Consider the following 18,351-nt stretch of genomic DNA (forward strand, 5'->3'; position numbering starts at 1 on the left):
TTACCCATATATCACTGAAACATGATATATAAACCTAGTGATAGCTGGCACTAGTACTGTAAACAGGCACGCAGTAGTGCGTGGGGTAAAAAACTACTATAGGGAGGTGGTCGTTGGCGGGCCCCTCCTCGTATTGGTCAAAACTTATGTTATGCGTAAACATATGATTTTGTCAATACTATAAAGAAAACTTGTTTTGTACATACAAAACTAAATGAATTATATGGATATTGAAAAATAAATGGCATTATATCCATATAATGAAAATATACTTGTATTCTCTTATTATAAGAGAGAATACCGTATAGTTGGTTGGCAAAGACAATTGAAAATACCCGAATTGCAGATGATGGGTTCAAAAACTACTATAGGGTGGTGTAGCAAATAATATGAAGATGATATATCCATATAATGGATATACACTAGTATTCTCTTATTATAATAGAGAATACCATATAAATGGTTGGCAAAGACAATTGAAAATACCCGAATTGAAGTTGACGGGTTCAAAAACTATTATAGGGTGATGTAGCAAATAAAATAATGAAGATGTATCCATATAATGGAATTATATGTGTATTCTCTTATTATATGAGAGAGTACCAAACGGTTGATTGGCAAAGACAATTGAAAATACCCGAATTAAAGATATTGGGTCCAAAAACTACTATAGGATGGTCAATGGGCCGGCCATCTACTATTGACGTGACAAAATACTGTCTGTCGGTAGAGAAGATATTAATCCGTCAAATTTGTTTCTTTATTCATTTATGAATATGAGACTTGGCTCCACGGTTAATATTTTAAGCCCAAAGATAATAATGTTGAAACAAAGGCCAAGGTTTCTATTATACATAGAATAACAAATTGTTTCCGAACTTTATCGTTAATCCAAATAAATAATTACAATTGAGGCAGGCTAATAATGATATATATTTTGTATTGATAATCTTGATATATATGTATATTGGTCTGCCATTATCACATACTGAGTTATGTGATAATTCCCTGCGGGGATAAATTAAAAGAGGTGTCCCTATATTAAAAGAAAATAATATATATATATATTATTTCTTCTAACGTACATATCATATATGCGCTCGGTTTTATATTATATATTACCAAAGAGTCTTATATGAATATATACAGATAAATTTTAAATTTATCATCAAAATACAAATGATTTAATTCAATATTTTATATTGGTTAAACAAAAATTGTACATGTGTGGATACAATAATGACGTATGTCGAACAAAAAAGATATTTTAGAATGAAATATGCAAATATAAAGAAAATTATTACGTATTACGAAAAAAAATATTGTGTTTTTAACATCAATAATTAAAAAACTTGTTATTATTAGTGGCGGAACAAGTATATATTGTGAAAACAACAAACGTATACGAATGCTATATAAAAATGGCCGTATTCGATAGAAAACAATCTATAAAATTTATATTGCTAATTTCTATTCAAAAATATGAATGAAATATGAATAAAAACATTATTCTGGTTGATCCTGCCAGTAGTTATATGCTTGTCTCAAAGATTAAGCCATGCATGTCTAAGTACACACGAATTAAAAGTGAAACCGCAAAAGGCTCATTATATCAGTTATGGTTCCTTAGATCGTTAACAGTTACTTGGATAACTGTGGTAATTCTAGAGCTAATACATGCAATTAAAACATGAACCTTATGGGACATGTGCTTTTATTAGGCTAAAACCAAGCGATCGCAAGATCGTTATATTGGTTGAACTCTAGATAACATGCAGATCGTATGGTCTTGTACCGACGACAGATCTTTCAAATGTCTGCCCTATCAACTTTTGATGGTAGTATCTAGGACTACCATGGTTGCAACGGGTAACGGGGAATCAGGGTTCGATTCCGGAGAGGGAGCCTGAGAAACGGCTACCACATCTAAGGAAGGCAGCAGGCGCGTAAATTACCCACTCCCAGCTCGGGGAGGTAGTGACGAAAAATAACAATACAGGACTCATATCCGAGGCCCTGTAATTGGAATGAGTACACTTTAAATCCTCTAACAAGGACCAATTGGAGGGCAAGTCTGGTGCCAGCAGCCGCGGTAATTCCAGCTCCAATAGCGTATATTAAAGTTGTTGCGGTTAAAACGTTCGTAGTTGAACTTGTGCTTCATACGGGTAGTACAACTTACAATTGTGGTTAGTACTATACCTTTATGTATGTAAGCGTATTACCGGTGGAGTTCTTACATGTGCTTAGATACTTGTATTTTTTCATATGTTCCTCCTATTTAAAAACCTGCATTAGTGCTCTTAAACGAGTGTTATTGTGGGCCGGTACAATTACTTTGAACAAATTAGAGTGCTTAAAGCAGGCTTCAAATGCCTGAATATTCTGTGCATGGGATAATGAAATAAGACCTCTGTTCTGCTTTCATTGGTTTTCAGATCAAGAGGTAATGATTAATAGAAGCAGTTTGGGGGCATTAGTATTACGACGCGAGAGGTGAAATTCTTGGACCGTCGTAAGACTAACTTAAGCGAAAGCATTTGCCAAAGATGTTTTCATTAATCAAGAACGAAAGTTAGAGGTTCGAAGGCGATCAGATACCGCCCTAGTTCTAACCATAAACGATGCCAGCTAGCAATTGGGTGTAGCTACTTTTATGGCTCTCTCAGTCGCTTCCCGGGAAACCAAAGCTTTTGGGCTCCGGGGGAAGTATGGTTGCAAAGCTGAAACTTAAAGGAATTGACGGAAGGGCACCACCAGGAGTGGAGCCTGCGGCTTAATTTGACTCAACACGGGAAAACTTACCAGGTCCGAACATAAGTGTGTAAGACAGATTGATAGCTCTTTCTCGAATCTATGGGTGGTGGTGCATGGCCGTTCTTAGTTCGTGGAGTGATTTGTCTGGTTAATTCCGATAACGAACGAGACTCAAATATATTAAATAGATATCTTCAGGATTATGGTGTTGAAGCTTATATAGCCTTCATTCATGGTGGCAGTAAAATGTTTATTGTGTTTGAATGTGTTTATATAAGTGGAGCCGTACCTGTTGGTTTGTCCCATTATAAGGACACTAGCTTCTTAAATGGACAAATTGCGTCTAGCAATAATGAGATTGAGCAATAACAGGTCTGTGATGCCCTTAGATGTCCTGGGCTGCACGCGCGCTACAATGAAAGTATCAACGTGTATTTCCTAGACCGAGAGGTCCGGGTAAACCGCTGAACCACTTTCATGCTTGGGATTGTGAACTGAAACTGTTCACATGAACTTGGAATTCCCAGTAAGTGTGAGTCATTAACTCGCATTGATTACGTCCCTGCCCTTTGTACACACCGCCCGTCGCTACTACCGATTGAATTATTTAGTGAGGTCTCCGGACGTGATCACTGTGACGCCTTGTGTGTTACGGTTGTTTCGCAAAAGTTGACCGAACTTGATTATTTAGAGGAAGTAAAAGTCGTAACAAGGTTTCCGTAGGTGAACCTGCGGAAGGATCATTATTGTTTAATATCCTTACCGTTAATAAAAAAATTTGTTTTTATTATAATAATATAATATATTATAGTAATACAAATAAAATATAAATTGCCAAAAATATGATCTTTTATAGATCAAATATAAAATTTCGAACAAGCAAATCGAAATAATAATTGTAATAATAAATATATTATTGCATTAAATAAGAGATAAATAAATAAGCAAAAGCAAACAAATAACAAATTCGAACAAGCAAATCGAAATTATTAAATTTATTTAATATTATTATTATATTGTATATTAAATGCAATTAATTAATAAAACACTGTGTGTATATGGACCATAATATACACGCGTTGCGATATGTATTGTTCATCTCAGTTATGCGCATACATTGGATAATGCAACAACCTAAAATGTACAATGTTGTACCTGATTATTACAGGTTAATGTTTTATATAAATTTCAATATATATCGCTAAAAAAAAGTATTAATACCGTAAATGCCATTTAAAAAATACTTGATATATTATTGGTTATATGAAACTAAGACATTTCGCAGCATTCGTTTTAGGTATAAAAATCAATTTATTGAAGGAATTGATATATGCCAGTAAAATGGTGTATTTTTAATTTCTTTCAATAAAAACATATATGACAAAATTACCAAACCAATATATAAAACTCTAAGCGGTGGATCACTCGGCTCATGGGTCGATGAAGAACGCAGCAAACTGTGCGTCATCGTGTGAACTGCAGGACACATGAACATCGACATTTTGAACGCATATCGCAGTCCATGCTGTTATGTACTTTAATTAATTTTATAGTGCTGCTTGGACTACATATGGTTGAGGGTTGTAAGACTATGCTAATTAAGTTGTTTATATAAATTTTATAATGAAATTTTATAAGCATATGGTATATTATTGGATAATAATAATTTAATTATTATATTATTCATAATATTAACAAATATATGAAAAACATTATCTCACATTAGTAAATAATTTGAATGTGAAAAACGAAGAGAAATATTTTCTTTTTCAATCAAATAATACTGAGAAAGGTCTAGCATAAAAAATTTATCTAGAATTGTCTCTTATTAAAGATTAGTAAATAGAAAGCCGTTGACAATATTATTATTCTTCGTTGATTCGTTAGACCAAACAAATGCCATACAAATATATAAAATATATAACGAATTTAATAAAATGTTTTATCATTATATATAAAGAATTAATTGCAAAAAAAGTTATACACAACCTCAACTCATATGGGACTACCCCCTGAATTTAAGCATATTAATTAGGGGAGGAAAAGAAACTAACCAGGATTTTCTTAGTAGCGGCGAGCGAAAAGAAATCAGTTCAGCACTAAGTCACTTTGTCTATATGGCAAATGTGAGATGCAGTGTATGGAGCGTCAATATTCTAGTATGAGAAATTAACGATTTAAGTCCTTCTTAAATGAGGCCATTTACCCATAGAGGGTGCCAGGCCCGTATAACGTTAATGATTACTAGATGATGTTTCCAAAGAGTCGTGTTGCTTGATAGTGCAGCACTAAGTGGGTGGTAAACTCCATCTAAAACTAAATATAACCATGAGACCGATAGTAAACAAGTACCGTGAGGGAAAGTTGAAAAGAACTCTGAATAGAGAGTTAAACAGTACGTGAAACTGCTTAGAGGTTAAGCCCGATGAACCTGAATATCCGTTATGGAAAATTCATCATTAAAATTGTAATATTTAAACAATATTATGATAATAGTGTGCATTTTTTCCATATAAGGACATTGTAATCTATTAGCATACAAAATTTATCATAAAATATAACTTATAGTTTATTCAAATTAATTTGCTTGCATTTTAACACAGAATAAATGTTATTAATTTGATAAAGTGCTGATAGATTTATATGAATACAGTGCGTTAATTTTTCGGAATTATATAATGGCATAATTATCATTGATTTTTGTGTTTATTATATGCACTTGTATGATTAACAATGCGAAAGATTCAGGATACCTTCGGGACCCGTCTTGAAACACGGACCAAGGAGTCTAACATATGTGCAAGTTATTGGGATATAAACCTAATAGCGTAATTAACTTGACTAATAATGGGATTAGTTTTTTAACTATTTATAGCTAATTAACACAATCCCGGGGCGTTCTATATAGTTATGTATAATGATATTTATATTATTTATGCCTCTAACTGGAACGTACCTTGAGCATATATGCTGTGACCCGAAAGATGGTGAACTATACTTGATCAGGTTGAAGTCAGGGGAAACCCTGATGGAAGACCGAAACAGTTCTGACGTGCAAATCGATTGTCAGAATTGAGTATAGGGGCGAAAGACCAATCGAACCATCTAGTAGCTGGTTCCTTCCGAAGTTTCCCTCAGGATAGCTGGTGCATTTTAATGTTATATAAAATAATCTTATCTGGTAAAGCGAATGATTAGAGGCCTTAGGGTCGAAACGATCTTAACCTATTCTCAAACTTTAAATGGGTAAGAACCTTAACTTTCTTGATATGAAGTTCAAGGTTATGATATAATGTGCCCAGTGGGCCACTTTTGGTAAGCAGAACTGGCGCTGTGGGATGAACCAAACGTAATGTTACGGTGCCCAAATTAACAACTCATGCAGATACCATGAAAGGCGTTGGTTGCTTAAAACAGCAGGACGGTGATCATGGAAGTCGAAATCCGCTAAGGAGTGTGTAACAACTCACCTGCCGAAGCAACTAGCCCTTAAAATGGATGGCGCTTAAGTTGTATACCTATACATTACCGCTAAAGTAGATGATTTATATTACTTGTGATATAAATTTTGAAACTTTAGTGAGTAGGAAGGTACAATGGTATGCGTAGAAGTGTTTGGCGTAAGCCTGCATGGAGCTGCCATTGGTACAGATCTTGGTGGTAGTAGCAAATAATCGAATGAGACCTTGGAGGACTGAAGTGGAGAAGGGTTTCGTGTGAACAGTGGTTGATCACGAGTTAGTCGGTCCTAAGTTCAAGGCGAAAGCCGAAAATTTTCAAGTAAAACACAAATGCCATACAAATATAATTATATTATATAAATCAAGCTAATTAATATACTTGAATAATTTTGAACGAAAGGGAATACGGTTCCAATTCCGTAACCTGTTGAGTATCCGTTTGTTATTAAATATGGGCCTCGTGCTCATCCTGGCAACAGGAACGACCATAAAGAAGCCGTCGAGAGATATCGGAAGAGTTTTCTTTTCTGTTTTATAGCCGTACTACCATGGAAGTCTTTCGCAGAGAGATATGGTAGATGGGCTAGAAGAGCATGACATATACTGTTGTGTCGATATTTTCTCCTCGGACCTTGAAAATTTATGGTGGGGACACGCAAACTTCTCAACAGGCCGTACCAATATCCGCAGCTGGTCTCCAAGGTGAAGAGTCTCTAGTCGATAGAATAATGTAGGTAAGGGAAGTCGGCAAATTAGATCCGTAACTTCGGGATAAGGATTGGCTCTGAAGATTGAGATAGTCGGGCTTGATTGGGAAACAATAACATGGTTTATGTGCTCGTTCTGGGTAAATAGAGTGTCTGGCATTTATGTTGGTCACTTGTTCCCCGGATAGTTTAGTTACGTAGCCAATTGTGGAACTTTCTTGCTAAAATTTTTAAGAATACTAATTGGGTTAAACCAATTAGTTCTTATTAATTATAACGATTATCAATTAACAATCAATTCAGAACTGGCACGGACTTGGGGAATCCGACTGTCTAATTAAAACAAAGCATTGTGATGGCCCTAGCGGGTGTTGACACAATGTGATTTCTGCCCAGTGCTCTGAATGTCAAAGTGAAGAAATTCAAGTAAGCGCGGGTCAACGGCGGGAGTAACTATGACTCTCTTAAGGGGAACTGGAATTTAGGTATGCAGAAGGGGAATATTATTCTGTAATTCATAAGTCATATCCTCGGATGTGCAGAAGGGGAATATTATTCTGTAATTCATAAGTCATATCTAGATTCAAGTCGACTCAAAACCTCCTCGTGGTGTTCCCCGGTAATGTTAAGCAGCTTGCTTTACTGTTTAACAGCCAATTTGAGCGGCGAATATATTTCCCATAGGGCTGGTTACCCTATGGGAAATCTTACATATTGGAACTACAGAAAGTAATATAAATAGGCCTCGGATACTAGTGGAAAATTCGTTGACGACTCGACCCCCTGTGGATCTTTTCCCAGGGGATGCCCAATATGAACCAAGTGCAGAAGCTACTCCAGTCGGAGTGCCATGTACAATATGTGACCGGTCCTTTACAAGCAAAAGAGGACTTGGTGTTCACATGAGATCTCAACACCCAGACGAACTTGATGATATTCGTCGACGTGTTGATATCAAGGCAAGATGGTGTGAGGAAGAGAAGATGATGATGGCGAGAAAGGAGGTTGAGCTCACGGCAAATGGTGTAAGACACATAAATAAGCAACTAGCGGTATTTTTCACGAACCGTAGCGTCGAAGCAATTAAAAAGCTGAGACAGAGGGACGATTATAAGGAGAAAATCGAGCAGATAAGGGGGCAATCTGCTCTCGTCCCAGAAGTTGCAAATCTAACCATACGGCGCCGCCCTAGTAATAGTGAGCAAAACCCCCAAGTACCAACGTCTGAAACGTCTCCAATCACACCATTAGAACAGTCGAACAGTGGAATCTTGTTGGCGCTACGCGGGTATAGCCCCGTAGTTTGTCCTTCCAAATGGAGAGCCCAAGAACTGCAAACTATCATTGATAGGGCGCAGATCGAGGGGAAGGAAACCACTCTCCAGTGCTTATCCGCTTATCTTCAGGGAATTTTTCCGACACAGGGTGCAAGACGCACGCTGACGAGGCCGGCACGGCGGCCTCGGAATAGAAGAGAAAGCAGAAGGCAGCAGTACGCTGTCATCCAGCGAAACTGGGATAAGCATAAAGGAAGGTGCATTAAGTCAATACTCGAGGAAACTGATGAGTCGGTAATGCCAAACCAAGAATATATGGAACCCTATTGGAGAGAGGTAATGACTCAGTCTAGCCCAAGCTCTTGCGAAAACATAGTGACAACTCCAGTTCACTCGCTTGAGAGGGTATGGTCCGCTATTACAAAGCGCGAACTTAGGACATCAAGAGTCGCATTATCTAGCTCTCCGGGGCCTGACGGAATAACTCCAAAATCTGCTAAGGAGGTGCCGTTAGGCGTTATGCTTCGCATAATGAACCTAATTCTATGGTGCGGTAAATTACCTCGCTTTATCCGACTAGCCAGAACCATCTTCATTCCGAAGACGGGGACGGCAATGCGACCGCAAGACTTTCGTCCAATATCGGTGCCATCAGTCTTGGTAAGACAGCTAAATGCAATATTGGCAACCCGATTGACCTCATCAGTTGATTGGGACCCGCGTCAGCGGGGCTTCTTACCAACAGACGGATGCGCCGATAATGCGACGATAGTCGACTTAGTCCTAAGGAGTAGTCATAAAAGCTATAGATCTTGCTACATAGCCAATTTGGATGTGAGCAAGGCATTTGACTCTTTGTCACATGCATCTATATATAACACCCTAAAAGCTTATGGCGCACCGAAGGACTTCGTCGACTACGTACAAAGTTCGTACGAGGTTGGTGGTACTAGTCTCTGCGGAGAAGGTTGGAGTTCAGAGGAATTCGTCCCTGCTAGAGGAGTGAAGCAGGGTGACCCTTTGTCTCCTATTCTATTTAATCTGGTCATTGACCGGTTACTTAGAGCTTTCCCCAAAGAAATTGGTACCAAGGTTGGAACTGCCATGACAAACGCGGCCGCGTTTGCAGACGATTTGGTCCTTTTTGCGGAAACTCGTATGGGGCTTCAACAACTGCTTGACAAGACAGTTAGCTATCTGGCTACTGTTGGACTCACCCTTAATGCTGACAAGTGTTTCACTATCGGTATTAAGGGTCAGCCGAAACAGAAGTGTACTGTGTTAGATCCACATACCTTCCAAGTAGGCTTGAACGGGTGTCCGGCATTGAAGCGAACTAACGAGTGGAAGTATTTAGGTATCATTTTCAATGCAAACGGGAGAGTGAAGTGCAACCCAGCCGAGGACATTGGTCCAAAGCTACAAAGGTTGTCACAAGCTCCTCTTAAGCCACAACAGAAGATATTTGCCCTTCGAACCGTCCTTATCCCACAACTCTACCACAAGCTTACCCTTGGGAGTGTGACGATAGGTGTGTTACGAAAATCCGACAAATTGATACGATTCTATGTGCGTAAATGGCTAGGTTTACCACCGGATGTGCCAATAGCATTTGTTCACGCCCCCCCAAAGTGTGGGGGACTCGGGATTCCATCACTAAGATGGATGGCTCCTATGCTTCGACTAAGACGATTGAGCAATATAAAATGGCCTCACTTCGAGCAATCCGAAGTGGCCAGCTCTTTCATCGAGGAAGAAATGCAAAGGGCCCGAGTTAGGTTGCTAGCGGAACAAGGAGAAATGCATACACGTTCGGCAATAGAAGAGTATTGGGCAAATAGATTGTTCGTGTCTGTTGATGGCAACGGTCTCCGTGAAGCGGGCCATTATGGTCCACAACACGGATGGGTCAGTCAACCCACGCGTTTGCTAACAGGAAAGGAATATAGAGACGGAATTAAACTGCGGATAAATGCCCTACCCACGAAGTCTCGTACTACGAGGGGAAGGCACGAATTGGATCGACAGTGTCGTGCAGGATGTGATGCTCCCGAAACATCAAACCACATCATGCAAAAATGCTATCGCTCGCATGGGAGGCGGGTAGCTAGACACAACTGCGTAGTAAATCGAATCAAGCGGGGACTTGAGGAGAGAGGCTGCGTGGTCATTGTTGAGCCAAGTCTGCAGGGCGAGTCCGGCCTCAATAAACCCGACCTGGTGGTACTCCGACCAAATCACATTGATGTGATTGACGTTCAGGTGACAAATGACGGACACTCTTTGGACGATGCGCATCAGCGCAAAATCCAAAGATACGATACCCCGGACATAAGACGCGAATTGCGGCGCAAGTTCGTAGCGACAGGTGACATAGAGTTTCACTCTGCCACAATTAATTGGAGAGGGATCTGGAGTGGTCAATCCGTAAAACGGTTGATTGCGAAGGGCCTCCTAAATAAATATGATAGCCATATCATATCTATACAAGTAATAAGAGGTAGTCTTGGCTGTTTTAGACAGTTCATGTATTATAGTGGATACTCAAGAGGCTGGACGTAGCTTATGCCCTTGGTTCAAATATATATAAATATATATGCCTGCTGCCTAGGCACACCATCAATTAGGCACAAACATCGCACAACAACAGCATGTAAGGATGGTTTTAGTACGTAGGCGTTGTGGAACCCTCAATGTGAAGAAGGTTCAGATAGAGCAATGAATCGTACATAACTAGACAAACTGAGACCACACAAGGTGTTGGCAGACCTAGTATCTTTTGAAGATTTCCATACCTTAGCGATCAAAAAAAAAAAAAAAAAAAAAAAAAAATAGCCAAATGCCTCGTCATCTAATTAGTGACGCGCATGAATGGATTAACGAGATTCCTACTGTCCCTATCTACTATCTAGCGAAACCACAGCCAAGGGAACGGGCTTGGAATAATTAGCGGGGAAAGAAGACCCTTTTGAGCTTGACTCTAATCTGGCAGTGTAAGGAGACATAAGAGGTGTAGAATAAGTGGGAGATATTAGACTTCGGTTTGGTATCGCCAATGAAATACCACTACTCTTATTGTTTCCTTACTTACTTGATTAAATGGAACGTGTATCATTTCCTAGCCATTATACGGATATATTTATTATATCTTATGGTATTGGGTTTTGATGCAAGCTTCTTGATCAAAGTATCACGAGTTTGTTATATAATCGCAAACAAATTCTTTAATAAAACGGTGCATTTATGTATTTTTGATTTGAAAATTTGGTATAACTCCAATTACTCAGGTATGATCCAATTCAAGGACATTGCCAGGTAGGGAGTTTGACTGGGGCGGTACATCTCTCAAATAATAACGGAGGTGTCCCAAGGCCAGCTCAGTGCGGACAGAAACCACACATAGAGCAAAAGGGCAAATGCTGACTTGATCTCGGTGTTCAGTACACACAGGGACAGCAAAAGCTCGGCCTATCGATCCTTTTGGTTTAAAGAGTTTTTAACAAGAGGTGTCAGAAAAGTTACCATAGGGATAACTGGCTTGTGGCGGCCAAGCGTTCATAGCGACGTCGCTTTTTGATCCTTCGATGTCGGCTCTTCCTATCATTGTGAAGCAAAATTCACCAAGCGTTGGATTGTTCACCCATGCAAGGGAACGTGAGCTGGGTTTAGACCGTCGTGAGACAGGTTAGTTTTACCCTACTAATGACAAAACGTTGTTGCGACAGCATTCCTGCGTAGTACGAGAGGAACCGCAGGTACGGACCAATGGCACAATACTTGTTCGAGCGAACAGTGGTATGACGCTACGTCCGTTGGATTATGCCTGAACGCCTCTAAGGTCGTATCCGTGCTGGACTGCAATGATAAATAAGGGGCAATTTGCATTGTATGGCTTCTAAACCATTTAAAGTTTATAATTTACTTTATAAACGACAATGGATGTGATGCCAATGTAATTTGTAACATAGTAAATTGGGAGGATCTTTGATCACCTGATGCCGCGCTAGTTACATATAAAAGCATTATTTAATACAATGACAAAGCCTAGAATCAATTGTAAACGACTTTTGTAACAGGCAAGGTGTTGTAAGTGGTTGAGCAGCTGCCATACTGCGATCCACTGAAGCTTATCCTTTGCTTGATGATTCGATAATAAAGATGTTGCAAGCGGGCATAATCATTATGCTTGCTTGCAGCATCGCACGCCACTTTGTTTGTGGTGTGTAAGGTAGGGAAGAAGAAATATAAAAGACCTAAATTGGAAACATCAATATATAAGTAAATATTGAACAAACAAAATGTATCGTCATCTTATTAGTGACGCGATGATAAAGTGGCAAACATATTCCATGTATAAATATTCCTATGGTATTAAAATTCAAGTAAAGAGGACATATATAAAAGTTTGTATATATGGTTCATTCAATGGTAGCAGCGGTTGGTTGGTTGGTGTCTGCTCCTCTTATTGTTCAAAACTTATGTTATGGTAGCAAGTCTATATCGTCATATTATTAGTGACGCGAAAAAGTAGTGGCAAAACATATTCCATGTATAAATAAATATTCCTATGGTATTGAAATTCAAGTAAAGAGGCCATTCAAGTAAAGAGGACTTATATAAATATAAGTATATATAATGGTAGCAGCGCGGTTGGTTGGTTGGTGTGTCTGCTCCTCTTATTGTTCAAAACTTATGTTATGGTAGCAAGACTGTATCGTCATATTATTAGTGACGCGAAAAAGTAGTGGCAAAACATATTCCATGTATAAATATTCCTATGGTATTGAAATTCAACTAAAGAGGACATATAAAATTACTATCAATGGTAGCAGTGGTTGGTTGGTTGGTGGTTGGTTGGCGGCTGCTCCTATTATTGTTCAAGACTTATGTTATGGTAGCAAGTCTGTATCGTCATATTAATTATTAGTGACGCGAAAAAGTAGTGGAAATCATATTCCATGTATAAATAGATTCCTATGGTAATGAAATTTTCAAGTAAAGAGAGGACCATTCAAGTAAGAGGACATATAAAAAGTAAGTATATGTTCCTCCAATGGTAGCAGTGGTTGGTTGGTTGGCGGCTGATCCTCTTATTGTTCAAAACTTATTTTATCAATATGAGTTTGGCAATACAATAAAGAAGACCAATCTAATCCATATAAAACTAAATGTATTATATGGATATGCTTAGGAAACCCATATATTCATAAAAAAAAATTATGTATAGAAAATTATACATATATCTTTTATATAAATGAATCGTATGGATATCGCCTTATGGTAGGTATAATAACTTTTTAAGGCATAATAATGTATAATATAGAAAATATACATTGAAATATAAATGCATTTTTATAGATATGGCGGCATATAAGTGCCATATACACAAGAATAAATAATAGAATTTACCAATATATAATTAAAATGAGATATATAAACCTAGTGAGGGGCTGCACTAGTATATGAATCGTATGGATATGGCTTATAGGTATAATACCTATAAGGCATAATAATGTATAATATAATAAATATAAATTAAGATATGAATGAATTATATAAATATGGCATAGAAATGCCATATACATACATAAGAATAAATGGTAGAATTTACCCATATATCACTGAAACACGATATATAAACCTAATGATAGCTGGCACTAGTACTGTAAACATGCACGCAATAGTGCGTGGGGTAAAAAACTACTATAGGGAGGTGGTCGTTGGCGGGCCCCTCCTCGTATTGGTCAAAACTTATGTTATGCATATGAATTTGTCAATACTATATAGAACGCCAAGCATATCCATATAAACTATGGATATGCATAGAAATCCATACAAAAGTAAAAAAAAATTATGTATAGAAAAATATACATATATTTATATAAGTGAATCGTATGGATATGGCTTATAGGTATAATACCTATAAGGCATAATAATGTATAACAAGTAAATATACATTGAAATGTGAATGCATTGTATGGATATGGCATATAAATGCCATATATATAGAAATAAATTGTATATCAATGATATAACAATTATAAACCTAGTGAGGGGCGGCACTAGTGAATGAATCGTATGGATATGGCTTATAGGTATAATACCTATAAGGCATAATAATGTATAATATAATAAATATACATTAAGATATGAATGGATTGTATAAATATGGCATAGAAATGCCATATACATAAGAATAAATGGTAGAATTTACCCATATATCACTGAAACACGATATATAAACCTAGTGATAGCTGGCACTAGTACTGTAAACAGGCACGCAATAGTGCGTGGGGTAAAAAACTACTATAGGGAGGTGGTCGTTGGCGGGCCCCTCCTCGTATTGGTCAAAACTTATGTTATGCATATGAATTTGTCAATACTATATAGAACGCCAAGCATATCCATATAAACTATGGATATGCATAGAAATCCATACAAAAGTAAAAAAAAATTATGTATAGAAAAATATACATATATTTATATAAGTGAATCGTATGGATATGGCTTATAGGTATAATACCTATAAGGCATAATAATGTATAACAAGTAAATATACATTGAAATGTGAATGCATTGTATGGATATGGCATATAAATGCCATATATATAGAAATAAATTGTATATCAATGATATAACAATTATAAACCTAGTGAGGGGCGGCACTAGTGAATGAATCGTATGGATATGGCTTATAGGTATAATACCTATAAGGCATAATAATGTATAATATAATAAATATACATTAAGATATGAATGGATTGTATAAATATGGCATAGAAATGCCATATACATAAGAATAAATGGTAGAATTTACCCATATATCACTGAAACACGATATATAAACCTAGTGATAGCTGGCACTAGTACTGTAAACAGGCACGCAATAGTGCGTGGGGTAAAAAACTACTATAGGGAGGTGGTCGTTGGCGGGCCCCTCCTCGTATTGGTCAAAACTTATGTTATGCATATGAATTTGTCAATACTATATAGAACGCCAAGCATATCCATATAAACTATGGATATGCATAGAAAACCATACAAAAGTAAAAAAAAATTATGTATAGAAAAATATACATATATTTATATAAGTGAATCGTATGGATATGGCTTATAGGTATAATACCTATAAGGCATAATAATGTATAACAAGTAAATATACATTGAAATGTGAATGCATTGTATGGATATGGCATATAAATGCCATATATATAGAAATAAATTGTATATCAATGATATAACAATTATAAACCTAGTGAGGGGCGGCACTAGTGAATGAATCGTATGGATATGGCTTATAGGTATAATACCTATAAGGCATAATAATGTATAATATAATAAATATACATTAAGATATGAATGGATTGTATAAATATGGCATAGAAATGCCATATACATAAGAATAAATGGTAGAATTTACCCATATATCACTGAAACACGATATATAAACCTAGTGATAGCTGGCACTAGTACTGTAAACAGGCACGCAATAGTGCGTGGGGTAAAAAACTACTATAGGGAGGTGGTCGTTGGCGGGCCCCTCCTCGTATTGGTCAAAACTTATGTTATGCATATGAATTTGTCAATACTATATAGAACGCCAAGCATATCCATATAAACTATGGATATGCATAGAAAACCATACAAAAGTAAAAAAAAATTATGTATAGAAAAATATACATATATTTATATAAGTGAATCGTATGGATATGGCTTATAGGTATAATACCTATAAGGCATAATAATGTATAACAAGTAAATATACATTGAAATGTGAATGCATTGTATGGATATGGCATATAAATGCCATATATATAGAAATAAATTGTATATCAATGATATAACAATTATAAACCTAGTGAGGGGCGGCACTAGTGAATGAATCGTATGGATATGGCTTATAGGTATAATACCTATAAGGCATAATAATGTATAATATAATAAATATACATTAAGATATGAATGGATTGTATAAATATGGCATAGAAATGCCATATACATAAGAATAAATGGTAGAATTTACCCATATATCACTGAAACACGATATATAAACCTAGTGATAGCTGGCACTAGTACTGTAAACAGGCACGCAATAGTGCGTGGGGTAAAAAACTACTATAGGGAGGTGGTCGTTGGCGGGCCCCTCCTCGTATTGGTCAAAACTTATGTTATGCATATGAATTTGTCAATACTATATAGAACGCCAAGCATATCCATATAAACTATGGATATGCATAGAAAATCCATACAAAAGTAAAAAAAAATTATGTATAGAAAAAATATACATATATTTATATAAGTGAATCGTATGGATATGGCTTATAGGTATAATACCTATAAGGCATAATAATGTATAACAAGTAAATATACATTGAAATGTGAATGCATTGTATGGATATGGCATATAAATGCCATATATATAGAAATAAATTGTATATCAATGATATAACAATTATAAACCTAGTGAGGGGCGGCACTAGTGAATGAATCGTATGGATATGGCTTATAGGTATAATACCTATAAGGCATAATAATGTATAATATAATAAATATACATTAAGATATGAATGGATTGTATAAATATGGCATAGAAATGCCATATACATAAGAATAAATGGTAGAATTTACCCATATATCACTGAAACACGATATATAAACCTAGTGATAGCTGGCACTAGTACTGTAAACAGGCACGCAATAGTGCGTGGGGTAAAAAACTACTATAGGGAGGTGGTCGTTGGCGGGCCCCTCCTCGTATTGGTCAAAACTTATGTTATGCATATGAATTTGTCAATACTATATAGAACGCCAAGCATATCCATATAAACTATGGATATGCATAGAAAACCATACAAAAGTAAAAAAAAATTATGTATAGAAAAAATATACATATATTTATATAAGTGAATCGTATGGATATGGCTTATAGGTATAATACCTATAAGGCATAATAATGTATAACAAGTAAATATACATTGAAATGTGAATGCATTGTATGGATATGGCATATAAATGCCATATATATAGAAATAAATTGTATATCAATGATATAACAATTATAAACCTAGTGAGGGGCGGCACTAGTGAATGAATCGTATGGATATGGCTTATAGGTATAATACCTATAAGGCATAATAATGTATAATATAATAAATATACATTAAGATATGAATGGATTGTATAAATATGGCATAGAAATGCCATATACATAAGAATAAATGGTAGAATTTACCCATATATCACTGAAACACTGATATATAAACCTAGTGATAGCTGGCACTAGTACTGTAAACAGGCACGCAATAGTGCGTGGGGTAAAAAACTACTATAGGGAGGTGGTCGTTGGCGGGCCCCTCCTCGTATTGGTCAAAACTTATGTTATGCATATGAATTTGTCAATACTATATAGAACGCCAAGCATATCCATATAAACTATGGATATGCATAGAAATCCATACAAAAATAAAAAAAATTATGTATAGAAAAATATACATATATTTATATAAGTGAATCGTATGGATATGGCTTATAGGTATAATACCTATAAGGCATAATAATGTATAACAAGTAAATATACATTGAAATGTGAATGCATTGTATGGATATGGCATATAAATGCCATATATATAGAAATAAATTGTATATCAATGATATAACAATTATAAACCTAGTGAGGGGCGGCACTAGTGAATGAATCGTATGGATATGGCTTATAGGTATAATACCTATAAGGCATAATAATGTATAATATAATAAATATACATTAAGATATGAATGGATTGTATAAATATGGCATAGAAATGCCATATACATAAGAATAAATGGTAGAATTTACCCATATATCACTGAAACATGATATATAAACCTAGTGATAGCTGGCACTAGTACTGTAAACAGGCACGCAGTAGTGCGTGGGGTAAAAAACTACTATAGGGAGGTGGTCGTTGGCGGGCCCCTCCTCGTATTGGTCAAAACTTATGTTATGCGTAAACATATGATTTTGTCAATACTATAAAGAAAACTTGTTTTGTACATACAAAACTAAATGAATTATATGGATATTGAAAAATAAATGGCATTATATCCATATAATGAAAATATACTTGTATTCTCTTATTATAAGAGAGAATACCGTATAGTTGGTTGGCA

At 36.3% G+C, this 18,351-nt stretch overlaps 2 non-coding genes and 1 pseudogene across 2 annotated transcripts; all 3 read left to right on the forward strand.

Moving 5' to 3' along the window:
- Positions 1–1,508: 1,508 nt before the first annotated feature.
- Positions 1,509–3,503, forward strand: LOC119562025. Its single transcript, XR_005221616.1, has one exon. It is a non-coding gene; the product is annotated as a small subunit ribosomal RNA (ribosomal RNA).
- Positions 3,504–4,162: 659 nt separating this feature from the next.
- LOC119562011 lies at positions 4,163–4,341 on the forward strand. The gene has a single exon (XR_005221603.1). It is a non-coding gene; the product is annotated as a 5.8S ribosomal RNA (ribosomal RNA).
- A 401-nt stretch (positions 4,342–4,742) lies between these two features.
- Positions 4,743–12,352, forward strand: LOC119562055 (annotated as a pseudogene).
- The last annotated feature ends 5,999 nt before the right edge of the window (positions 12,353–18,351 follow it).

The sequence above is a fragment of the Drosophila subpulchrella genome, unplaced genomic scaffold (genome assembly GCF_014743375.2).
Source record: "Drosophila subpulchrella strain 33 F10 #4 breed RU33 unplaced genomic scaffold, RU_Dsub_v1.1 Primary Assembly Seq391, whole genome shotgun sequence".
Classification (NCBI taxonomy): Eukaryota; Metazoa; Arthropoda; class Insecta; order Diptera; family Drosophilidae; genus Drosophila; species Drosophila subpulchrella.